The sequence below is a fragment of the Artemia franciscana genome, chromosome 7 (genome assembly GCF_032884065.1).
Source record: "Artemia franciscana chromosome 7, ASM3288406v1, whole genome shotgun sequence".
NCBI lineage: Eukaryota > Metazoa > Arthropoda > Branchiopoda > Anostraca > Artemiidae > Artemia > Artemia franciscana.
This window is the reverse complement of record NC_088869.1, coordinates 46,585,937-46,598,361: the sequence shown is the minus strand read 5'-3', so window position 1 is coordinate 46,598,361 and position 12,425 is coordinate 46,585,937. Positions and strand designations below refer to the sequence as shown.

The 12,425-nt window shown below is 36.7% G+C and overlaps 1 protein-coding gene across 1 annotated transcript in view; it reads left to right on the top strand.

Moving 5' to 3' along the window:
- Positions 1-842: 842 nt before the first annotated feature.
- LOC136029380 (adenosine receptor A2a-like) overlaps positions 843-12,425 on the top strand; it is a 42,329-nt gene continuing 30,746 nt past the window's right edge. The window contains exon 1 of the mRNA XM_065707701.1: positions 843-931. The gene's annotated coding sequence lies outside the window, so the exon portion shown is untranslated. The remainder of the gene's footprint in view (positions 932-12,425) is intronic.

Here is a 12,425-nt window from a genome sequence, read left to right as displayed (position 1 = left end):
CGATTACCTGTTGAAGTTTAGCCCTAAAACGATAAATTTAAAGGATACAAACTTTTATATATACAACTTATTTTAGTTAAAATAAATTTAGAAACTTACTTACTTTGTACTTGTGGCGGGAATATATACAACTTATTATATATACAACTTATTTTAATTAAAATAAATTTAGAAAGCTCTATTAAAACACAGAAGAAGTAGTCAAAACTCAACAAACGAAGAAAATTTGAAAAAACCTGACATAGGATAATATATCCAAAAAGAACCATGAATTAAAGAAAGGTCCTAGCAACCAACTCCAGAGGAGAGGGTCAATATTAGAGGTAAACTTGAGTCCTGAAATACCGCGTTCAAATTTCTGACTTATCTAGATCGTTTTTCAAAGCCAGACTATCCCAGGATACCAATTATTCCAAAAAAACCTGGAGCCGTTTTCGAGAAAAATATATAAATACATACACAATTATTGGTCACTTATAAAGATAGTATATGCCTGGGTATTTTTTTTTCTCTGTACTGAGCGTCTTGAAATTCCTGGAGCCGCTTAATAATGACATAAGCTGTTTAAAAAATATTTTGCGTGATTGGCTTCGGGAGAAACTAATTTATTTTTAAACTTTGGGCTTTATCATTTTGTCTTAATCATCTTGAGCTTTTGCTTCCATATTGATAAGGATGTAGATTTATTTTCTTTTCGACGTCGACTTCAGGGGAAATGAAATCGAGCAGAAAATATGTTGCGATTCCCAGCAAGATTTTCAATCGGTTCCTGTCATGTTCTTTATGTGACTTGCCTCCTTCTTTTAAAGGAAAGAAACAGCAGTCTTTTTCATTAGTATTTGAGAAGTTATTCTAAGGAGAATATAAGCTTCTGATAGCAAGAACAATGCAGGATATGTGACTGAAAAACGGGCATATACCAAAAGTCAAGGTAATTGCTCAATACAATGTTCTAAAAACAATAATGATAGAAATTAGGGGTTCGTAACTTCGTGGTTTTGCAGGAAAGTATAGGCATTGTGGATGCTATTTCAAGAGAAAAGCAAGGTTTCAGTAGCAAAGATAGTGGTGGATCTGTAAATGAGAAAATAGGTGTAGACCTCGTGAAAATGCAAATTAACCCAGCAGTTTTATACGAAAGTTATACTTTCGGACATTTGTTCAATTGAAAATTCAAACCGTCTGGATAATACAATATTCGTCACTGAGCATTGAAGCATAAACCGCATTAAAATCAAAAGTTTAAGAAAATACAGTTTTAGGAAGTAAGAAGCTCAATTTGCTAAACCAAGAATTTTTTAAAAAGAAAAAAACACACAATTGGATTTGTTTCCATAAGAATCTGAGACTCAAATTAAAGAAAAATAGCAAGCATTAGTCTAAACAAAAAGGAGTAAAAGATAAGGCAACAGCTTATAGCACAACCTCTTTATAAATCCCTTTGGCTGGTAAGTATGTGGTTATGTTGAGAGCCAAAATTTTGAAAAGCTCATCGATTTTGTGGCGTGAAAAGCAAAGCTACAAAAACACCCTCCCCCCTTTTAAGTTCAAAGGTTCATCGTGCATCAATTTTGCAGGAACGAACGACCCTAGGTTTTTATTGCTTGGTCTGTCGTATTCTTAGAAAGACTTTAAGCTCAAGTCAAGTACCCAACTCTTGCATTGGTCAAAGCTGAAATCTGCAAGACTGGTAGAAAGCTTAGTGGTGGCTTAACTGGATTGTAGCTTCTATATAAGCTACCAAACACCATCCCTAGAATATTCGCAGGCCTTCAACTACCTTATCTTGTCGGCAAGAAAGATTGCATAGAAACAGTTAATGGTGACACATAGTTCAAATATAATTTACAGTTTTGACAGACCTCTTCCCACCTCAAATATATTGCGTATTTAACTTAATAAAATATACACCTTGAAAGAAACCCAAAGCCTAAACCTATTTCGATTCACCATTTTATTTCTTTTAATGTTATTGACTGTACAATGTCCGATCATCCTGAACGGTATGTCCAGTGTGATATTTTTAGACATCATAAATAATAACACAATATTATTTAGATTCATTTATATTACTGCATGGAATTAACATAGAAGAAATTACTTAGACTTAGGTCCTCCCACGCCTGAGGCAGCAACAGCGGTTCGCCACGACGACCTGTCCTGAGCCTTCGACCAAAGCTCCTCCATCGAAGACCTCGCCAGCGTCGTCTCCTTCTCTAACATCCTGCCAACGGTCATTTTGGGTCTCCCTGACTTGCGGAGGCCAGGGGGTATCCAACACCATATATCTTGTGGTAGCCTTCCATCACCCATTCGCAGCATGTGCCCCCAATACATCCATCGTCGCTTTCTAATGGCATCAAGGATGGGGGTATGATTTGTCATGGTATAAATCTCATCATTTCTTATTCTCTTCAAAATATATCTTAGGCAGTTATTATCGAATGCCCATAGTCGTTTTCCTAGTTGCGCAGTGATACTCCAAGTTTCACAACCATATGTAAGGACGGAGAGGACATTGCTATAATAATACTAATACTAATAATAATAATAATAATAATTTATTTATCACCCACTTCACAAAACAGAGGTAAAAACAGCAAAAGTAATACAGAAGAAACAAATTTAATCACATACAAAAAAAAAGACGGATAAGACGATGAAAACATCCTAGCCTATAAAGCGCTTCAATAGCTAGCTTCGCAGATAATTTTTCGAAAGCACCACTAATATCTGTCGCATAATACTTATTAACCAGTTTTGTATTCCGGTAAGAACGAGGTAGATATAAAAGAAATTTGCAGTACCGGTAATAATTTATGCGAATACGTTTTAGAACACCAGTCAACAGAAGTGGCCCAATACCAGAACAGAAGAGCACAGAATGATCACAAAAATTTGAGTAAAGCCGAGTTAGTGCTCTTCTCCTATAGTGTCCACGATTTGCTACAATCTTAGAGTAACCGAGCCTCAGCTTATCACTAATATCTTTGACAGCACGAGACCGGAGAGCATTCATAGAATCGCATACTGTTATACCAAGCCAACGAAACGATTTAACACGAGGAATACAAAAACCATCGCAGTATAGTGATTCTGAACAATTATTACCGTTGAAAACAAGAAACTTGCACTTGTCAATATTTAGGTACAGGCTGATATCGCGGAAAGCAGAAGTAACTGACTTCACTGAACGGGCAAGACCAGACTCAGTTTGACTAATCAGAATTCTGAGTTTATAAATTCTGAGTTTTAGCTTCTGGGAATATTTGCTATTTCTCCAAACATTTCTGAGACAATTGAAGGCAGAGCCAGCCAATGCTATTCGGCACAAAATTTCTCTTTCAGGATTGGCATCTTGCGTAAGAATGCTGCCTAGATATTTGAACTCTCTCACTAGTTCAATTTCCTCGTTGATGACCAAAAGTCCCTCAGCTAAGTCAGGAATGACTGCATTTGACATTGATTTAGTCTTGTTAGCGTTTATGGAGAGTCCAACAGCATTTGCCACACGCTCAAGTTCATTTATATTGTGTTGTATATCTTCTGATTTGTGAGCAAACAGTGCAATATCGTCCGCAAAAACACCATCATGAAGGGTTCTTATTGGTTTTAACTGTAGACCCCCACTGAAGCTACATCCACGAAGCACAAAATCTATGACTATGGCAAATAACAGTTGCGATAGAATGTAGCCCTGCCTTACACCCGACTGAACGGTAAACCAGTCCGTTAGGCCACCCTCGGCTTGTACTGCACACATAATATCGAGATATAGTGCTTTAATTATATTTACAATTTTAATCGGGATCCCGTAATGTATTAAAATTTTCCACATGGTCTCGCGGTGTATCGAGTCGAAGGCATTGAGAAAGTCAATAAATACTGTGAGTAGTTGAACCTGCCATTTGTTAGATTCTTCGAGCAGGATTCTCAGGCTAAATATTAGGTCACAACACGATCTGTTTTGGCAGAATCCATGTTGTTCATCTCTCAGAACTTTCTCCACTTTACTTTGAATTCTATTGAGAATAATTTGGCACAAAACCTTGCTGCCAACTGATTGAAAAGCGATGCCTCTCCAATTATCACATTTAGTCTTTTGTCCTTTTTTGAAGAGTTTGACAATTACTAAATTTGACCATTCACTCGGGACTTTTTCATCATCCCAAACACGTGACAAAAGTTCAAACATGGGCACTGCTAGGGCGCTTCTCCCATATTTTAACAGTTCTGGGGGTATTCCATCGTTACCAGCTGCCTTTCCGTTTTTCAAAGTCATTAGAGCATCTTTTACTTCACTCAGCAAGAGAGGTCCGGAATATATTCCAAGATTAAAAAGTGTTTCTTCAGGGATATTTAAAGAACTCGTGGGAGGCACCTGATTTAATACCTCGGTGAAATGTTCCATCCAACGTCGGTTTATGTCATCCGTCTGGGTTAATAATATGCCTTCTTTGTTTTCAACTTGGGTTGAAGAAGCCTTCGAAATACCCGCAAGCTCCTTCGTTATAGCGTACACAGTACGACTATCTCCTCGCCTGGCGGCTACTTCAGCCTGATCAGCCATAGTTTCGAGGAACACCCTCTTATCATTCCTAGTCCGTGTTTTGACTTGTTTATTGAGACGCTTATACTGCGCTTTTAAATCATCAAGATATTCTCTAGTGCATGTCCTGTTATGCTCATGTCTATCTACGAGAATTTTGGCTTCTGCCCTTTGATCAATGATATCCCAGGTACTTTCAGATATCCACTGCTCTTTCTTCTTCCTGTTATATCCCACAACTTCTTGTGCCACTTCTTTCAGGGACTCGACGATCTTTTCCCATTGATTATCAATTGACAACTCGTCCCTTAGCATGGAAAACTTATTTGACAAAGTAGATGTATACTTTTGTAATACATACGGGTCCTGCAGCTTTCTTACATTAAACCTTTTTTATTTACCGCTGGGGCTTTATGACAGCTTTTAGTTTCAGCTTAAACATAGCAACAACAAGTTGATGGTCGGAATAGCAGTCGGCACCTCGAAAGGTCCTAACATCCTCTAAACAACGTCGCCTGTGCTTGGCAATTAAAATATGGTCTATTTCATTTCTTGTTACACCATCAGGCGAGTTCCAAGTATATTTGTGTATTTGTTTATGAGGGAACCATGATGCGCCGACGATAAGTTCATGAGTCGCACAAAAGTCAACTGAACGTACGCCATTATCATTGATTTCCCCCAGTCCATGCTTACCAAGGATAGCTGGGGCATAGGGGGCATCACTTCCAACTTTAGCGTTAAAGTCCCCACACAAAGTCACAATATCGTGCCGATGCGCTATAGCAACAACATTTGACAACACGCGATAAAAATAATCCTTGGTCTGATCAACGGTATCATTGGTTGGGGCATACACAACAATAACTGTCAATTTGGCCTGAGAAGTGGCAAAGCGAGCACAAAGGATTCGCTCATTAATAAGTTCCCTGTCCACTAGGCATTTTTTGGCCCGACTACTTAATGCCATTCCAACACCTGCCTCTTTTCTAGTTTCAAGTCCAGAATACAAAATATGGTATGTTTCACTAGTCAAAGTACTAAAACCGGTAAGTCTGGTCTCAGAGATTCCAGCAGTGTCAATACGGAACTTATCAAGGGTTCTCATAACACTGTTGAATTTTCCTGGCTGTGTTTCTTGCTTAACTGTTCTAACATTCCAGTATCCAATACGAAAACACTCGGTCGTTTTCAAGAATCCTGTCCGGGGGCGTGCGTTAGTCGTCATCAAAGAAGAAGTCAATCCGAGGCTATCTATTGCTGTTTCTTGAGTAATCGGTTTTACGGTGGCGGGTTACTAGCCCTCCGACCAACCCAAAAAGTTATAGAAAAAGTTGTTGACCCCTGCATTGCCTAGCTCTATCCCGAGCTGTTTTTCAAGCTTTTTATATTTAATGTGGATATAGCCTCATATTCATTATTTTTAGGTTTGGTTTTTACCAGCGCGTAACCTTTCCATCTGAAAAACTCTTCAATCTATTGTTCTTAGCGTTATCCTCTTGAGAAAATCGCCCCACTGCCGTGGAGTGTATCAAATCAATGAAACACATTTAGCCATGTACACTGGAAGTGCATCGAGGCACCTTTTTACCCATTTCTCTTCAAAACCATTTAAAGAGGGAGTGACAACCGAGGCATCTGTTCTGGATGCTGTAGCTGAGAGGGAGACCGCGACCTTGGGGCTTCCCGTTTTGATCAAAATTTTACATGTTCATTTTTGGCTTATATTTGAGTCGGAAGGTGGCACCACAAAAAAATTTGCCCAGGGTTTCTTCAGCCCCAGGGCCAGCCTTGAGCCCACACCCACACCCCCCCCAACAACCAAAACCCTATAAAGCGTCAGGATTCCTTCACATGACCCTGAAATTTTTCACATGATTCATGTTTTCGTACCTTCTAGAATTTTCTTATATGCAAAATGTTTTTTACCTCCCGAGGTAAATTAATTCGTACGTAAATGACTGCACATTGCTTTGTAATAAGTATTCGCCATGTAGAGAGTAAGGCTAAATGCGATCGATTGATCGTTTTCTTTATTTTTTACCACTTATTTCAATTTTTATTCTTGAAAGTCTTTTTGCTTTCTGACTGTCCCTTTTATTTTGGAAACTTGAATCTTTTCACCTAAGGGAACTAATGAATGAACTGTCTCTTTAGGAGAAAAGCATTTCTTTGGTTATTTGATCCTTGCAACTAATCTCATTTTGGTTGTAAAGTAATATATTCGTAACCCAAAAAAAGAGAAGCATTGCATTCTTTACCAATGTTTCTCATACAGCAAATTGAATGTAGCAGAGTAAATGTTAAGCCATATCATATTATTTTTTTCATCTCTTCGGGTTTTCCAAGAGGGGACACAAAAAAAGGGATCATATTATTTGTGACTATACCATTCATTAATACTAATTAAGCTAATTCAGAAAAATAACTAATAATAACTCTAGCATTTTGTTCATTGTAACATTTAAATAGCTCTGAGCTCTGACAAGTAGCGGATACAGGGGACCACCCCCCCCTTGGCCTTGGATAAAGTTCTATCATTATTAAACTTTTTGACTTAATTGTGAGATCAGTGCCTGGATCGACGAATGTTTGAAAAGGATTTGACGATACTTGATCTGCTCCCTTTATGTATTAAACAAATAAAACAAGTTTTTTTGAACTGAAAGTAAGGAGCGATATTAAAACTTAAAACGAACAGAAATTACTCCATATATGAAAGGGGCTGTTCCCTCTTCAACACCCCGCTCTTTACGCTAAAGTTTGACTGTTTCTCTCAACTCTGCTTTTTAAAACAGTAAAAAACTTTAGCGTAAACAGCGGGGCGTTGAAGAAGGAACAGCCCCTTTCATATACGGAGTAATTTCTGTTCATTTTAAGTTTTAATATTGCTCCTTACTTTCAGTTAAAAAAACTTGCTTTTTTATTTAATTTCTGAACGTTTTTGAATTAATGCATGTTTTGATTTTGGCTCTCCACACATGAATAATTAAAAAGAAATTTGCATATTAATTTATTTCTATGGCTAAATGGCTTTCTCATAGTTTTGATCGGACGATTTTGAGAAAAAAGAAGCGGGGGAGTAGGCCTAGCTACCCTCCAATTTTTTGATTATTTAAAAAGGCAACTAGAACTTTTAATTTTTTGCGAACGTTTTTATTAGTAAAAATATACGTAACTTACGAATTAACTTACGTAACGAACTTCTATATTCGTATGTTTTTATTACGTATATGAGGGAATTCACCCCCTCGTCAGTACCTCGCTCTTTACACTAAAGCTTAAATTTTGTCCCAATTCCTTAAGAATGACCCCTGAATCACAAAGGCCGTAAAATAAATAGTCGAAATTAATAAAATTACTTTAGCGTAAACAGTGAGGTATTCGGAGGAGATGAACCACTTTTATGCGTAATAATTTCTGTTCGTTTTAAGTTTTAATGCTGCTCCTTACTTTCAGTTGAAAAAACTTTTTCATATTTATTTTTTCATTGTTCTTTAAAAAAAAATGCTAAAAAACCTGCGTCCCCTTCATGGAAATTTTCCCCCATGACAAATTCCTCCATGGAAAGTTCCCCCGAAACCCACTCCCCTCAAACCCTCCCCCCACCAAAAAATCCCCCTGAAAGCGTCTGTACACTACCCAATAGCCATTGCTATATGTAAACACTGGTCAAAGTTTGTAACTTGCAGGTTTGGGGAAAAAATGAGCATGGGAGGGGGCCTAGGCGCCCTCCAATTTTTTTGGCTACTTAAAAAGGGCATTAGAACTTTTAATTTTCGTTAGAATGAGCCTTTTCACGACACTCTAGGACCATTGGGTCGATAGTATCACCCCTGTGAAAAAGAAACAAAAAAACAAACAAATAAACACGCATCCGTTTTGTCTTGTGGAAAAAAAATGCAAAATTCCAATCTTGTTGATAAGAGCATGAAACTTCTACCGTAGAGTTCTCTGATACACTGAAGCTGATGGTGTGATTTTCGTTAAGATTCTATGATTTTTGAGGGGTGTTTCCCCCTACTTTCTAAAATAAGGCAAATTTTCTCAGGGTCGTTACTTTTGCTGGATAAGTCTAAACTTTGTGAAACTCATATATTTAAAATAAGCATTAAAATGCGATTTTTCTTATGTAAGCATCGTTATAAAAATTCCGTTTTTTAGAGTTTTGGTTACTATTGAGCCGGGTCGCTCCTTACTACAGTTCGTTACCACGAACTATTCGATTTAGGGAATTATTCATTGCTCGTTGTCATCCGAGCTTAAAAGACATTTTGTTGCTTGTCATCTCGCATACTGTTGAAGCTTCAAAAAGTGTGCGTGTTCAAACCTGTTTCTTTTTCAGTAACAAAGTAAATTTCTTGAAAAGACTGCAATAACAGACAGGCCTTAAGGTGACTTTCGAAGGATTTGAAAAGTATAAATTTTTGAGTTTTTATGACGTTGAAGCTAAGACAGCAGTCAAGTATATACATTTTGTTGCTTGTCATCTCGAATTCTGTTGAAGCTTCAAAAAGTGTGCGTGTTAAAATTACGGAGAAGGGGGGTTGAGCCCAGTAAACTCCTCCTACTCCCTGGATACAAAATTCATTGGGAGCAAGTGCACATCAATACGTCCTTCTATTCCTGAGATGTAGCGAAAAATACTTTTTAAATTATTCCCAACTGTCCTTGTGTTTAAGCAGTCATTCTTATAGCAATGAGGACAGAAACTAAAATGTTAATGTGAAGAGTGGGTAGGGAGCCCTAAATAGGGTTTAGTCCTCCTTGTATATGAAATAATTTTGTTACAAAATCTGATCCAAGTATATCCTGAAGGATCAGAACCCGGATTGGCTTTCCTGTCTTTGAATTTATGCGGTATAGTAGACTGTTACAAATGGTATCTGAATTTTAACGTACTAAATTCAAAACAAATTCGATGAGACACAGTTGTGTGTGACCAATTAGAAGATTAGCTTATCTTTAAGCACTGAAACAAATTCATAACCATATTTAGCAAGTTGGATCAGGTAGGATGAGTCCCAGTCTTATAAAATGTCAGACAAAATTTTAAGGTAATTTTCTATCTCGGAGAAAAGGGTACGGTCGGTACTTCTTTATTAGCTAGTTCACAGTCGAGAATTTGGATCGAGAAGATCAGACATTAACTTCAGACAATAGTAACCTCGATACGTCGCTCTTTGCGCTAATGTATGTTTAGTAATTTAAAAGAGCTATTTATTCTAATTAAACGGCTTTTCTGATTCAAGGGTCATTCTTGAAGAATTAGAACAAAATTTGAACTTTAGTGTAAAGAGCGAGGTTTTGACGAAGGGATGAACCCCCTTATATACGTAATAAAAATATTTATAATATAGAAGTTAGTTACGTAAGTCAATTTGTAACTATAGCGTAAAGAGCTGGGCTTTGAGGAGGGTACAGCCCCTTTCATATACGGAATAATTTCTTTTCTTCTTAAGTTTCAATGTCACTCCTTACTTTCAATTAAAAAAGCTTGTCTTTTTATTTAATCTTATGAAAACACTGTCAGAACATGCAGTAGTAAAATTTCTGAAAAAATAACCGAAATTTCTTAGGATTCAAATTTAATAAAATCATTTAATGAAGAAACTGATAATTCCAACATGGCTCTGGAATATTTAAAGCAATGAAGTTATCAACTCAAAAAAGGATATAATTTCATTGACAACTCTTGCTGCTTCACCACAATACAATTGTAAGGACAATAGATAATTTACAATAAATGGAATAGCTATTGACGGCTGTGACTTGGTAGAAATAGTATGCTCCCAGAGGTTTACCGAACAAAGTAGAGATAACGAGTCTTGGGACGATTTTTTTTTTTAATGGCGAGTATACTGGAAAGGGAAAGGACTTCTTTTATGTACCAATCCTCAAATATTATACCTGGCCTTAAAAACAATGTGGAAAAAATAGTTTATTTAGCTGTACAGTGGACTATAGAACGTATTCACCTTCACTTATACTCGGTCAAAAGCATAATTCAATGCATGTTTAAATAAAAAATGACGCGTTCAGAATTTCTCAGTATGATAGAGGTAAACCAGACCTCTAAATAAGGCAAAGAAATCTGAAAAATGTAGTAAGCAATTACCGTTTCATGTGTAAAATTTACGTTGTCGATATTTACTTTCTATTTAGTAATTTCAATTTGACTTGCTTACAAAATAAATATAAATGATAAAAAATAAGTGTTTTGTTTTATTACTTGCATGGGGATTTTCAGTCACCTCTTACTAATATACCAGTCTGTACGTAGGCTGGTATGGAAAACCTCCATAATATAGACCCAAAGAACTTAGATCAAGATGCGCTTGAGCTTCATTATTCTGTTCATAGAAATACTTAGAATATAGTGATCAAAAAGAAATTTGTAGCCAACAGAAAATACTTTTACAGGAGATACTTTGATTGACGTTAAAAATCACTTATTTTTCAAAATGTGTGATAAGGTTTTAAGCCAGCCCAAATCTAGTCTTCATAGATTTATGGCGACTAGAGGGAAGGTTGAACTTTATACGTCACGCGAATACTAGATTTAAGAAGCTAAACTTCTTTATCAGTTCATTAAAGAATATTTCAAGATACCCTATACCATTATTTTAGCTGGTGGCTTAAACTATTTTCCAAAAAAAGAATATTCTAGGCAGTATTACAGAAGTCCTCACCACAACCAAGGGTCAATCTGTTTATGAATACATATTGAGAGGGATTGTAGGGACTGTATCTAGGTTAGTTGCTACTGGGCCAGAATCTCAGGAAGTTCAGGTTTGGCAAGCTGAGAAGGCCACTTCGCCGTCCCTCGGGCTATCGGCTGAGGTCAAGCAGAACTAGCCCGAAGAGATTATATTAAAAATGGGATTGGCTTCGAAGATTTGAAATTGGTAATGTATGTAAGGGGTAATTTTATGTCTCTTGAAGAACGTAGGAAATATTTACGGAGGGATAGATTAAGGGATAGTATCTACAGTTGCCCTGTGTTTGGAGAGACGAAGGAGTCTTTGCATTATTTTTTAGGGGAATGTAGGGAGTTGAGGGAGTTACACTTGGAAATATTAGGTAGGGAAATCGGGGAGAGATATTAGATTTTGGAAATTTTGAGAAGTAGGTGCTACTTAAATATAAATAATATTGGAAAGTTCGTCCGGTTAGGTATGAGGTATTGTGATGATTTTTTAAATAGTCAATTTTAGTGTCTTTTCGGTTGATGTTTTGTTGTCGTATTTTTTCGCTTGTTTCGTGTATGTCACCATGGCCCAGTTGGGCTTTTATATGAATAAATCTGTATATCTATCTATTAGCCGACATATTAGCCGACTCAGACGTACCAACGAAATATTTAATTTATCAAGTTCCAGCGGTTGGAGAAAAAAAGTTACAAAAAAAGGATTCTCACTATTTGCCTAGAACTGACGATAATTGCAAACACTGAGCAGAATTTATGATTCGACAATCTTTCTAATCTACAGTCAAACAATTCAAGTCTATGTTAAGAGTATCTGCTGTTCCTCCACCGGCAGAATCTTATTTATCTTGATAATAATGAGGTCAAGTACTTTAAGTAATTGCTTTTATCGATTTTTCTCTTTTTAATTCTGCGTTAACAATCAAACCCACATAAGTGTAGATAGTTTTTAGTTGTCGATTGCATAAACAAAAGGTAGCTACAAGGATATATATTGGATATGGCTATAGGTACCGTTTAAAAGAATGATTTTTTTTTCTGTATGTGCATATGCCCATTCAATCTATACCAATCGTCAATAAAAAGGTGTTCATTTCAAATGAATATTAGATATGTTCTATAATGGTGTTCTACAAGGATATATATTGGATATGACTATAGGTACCG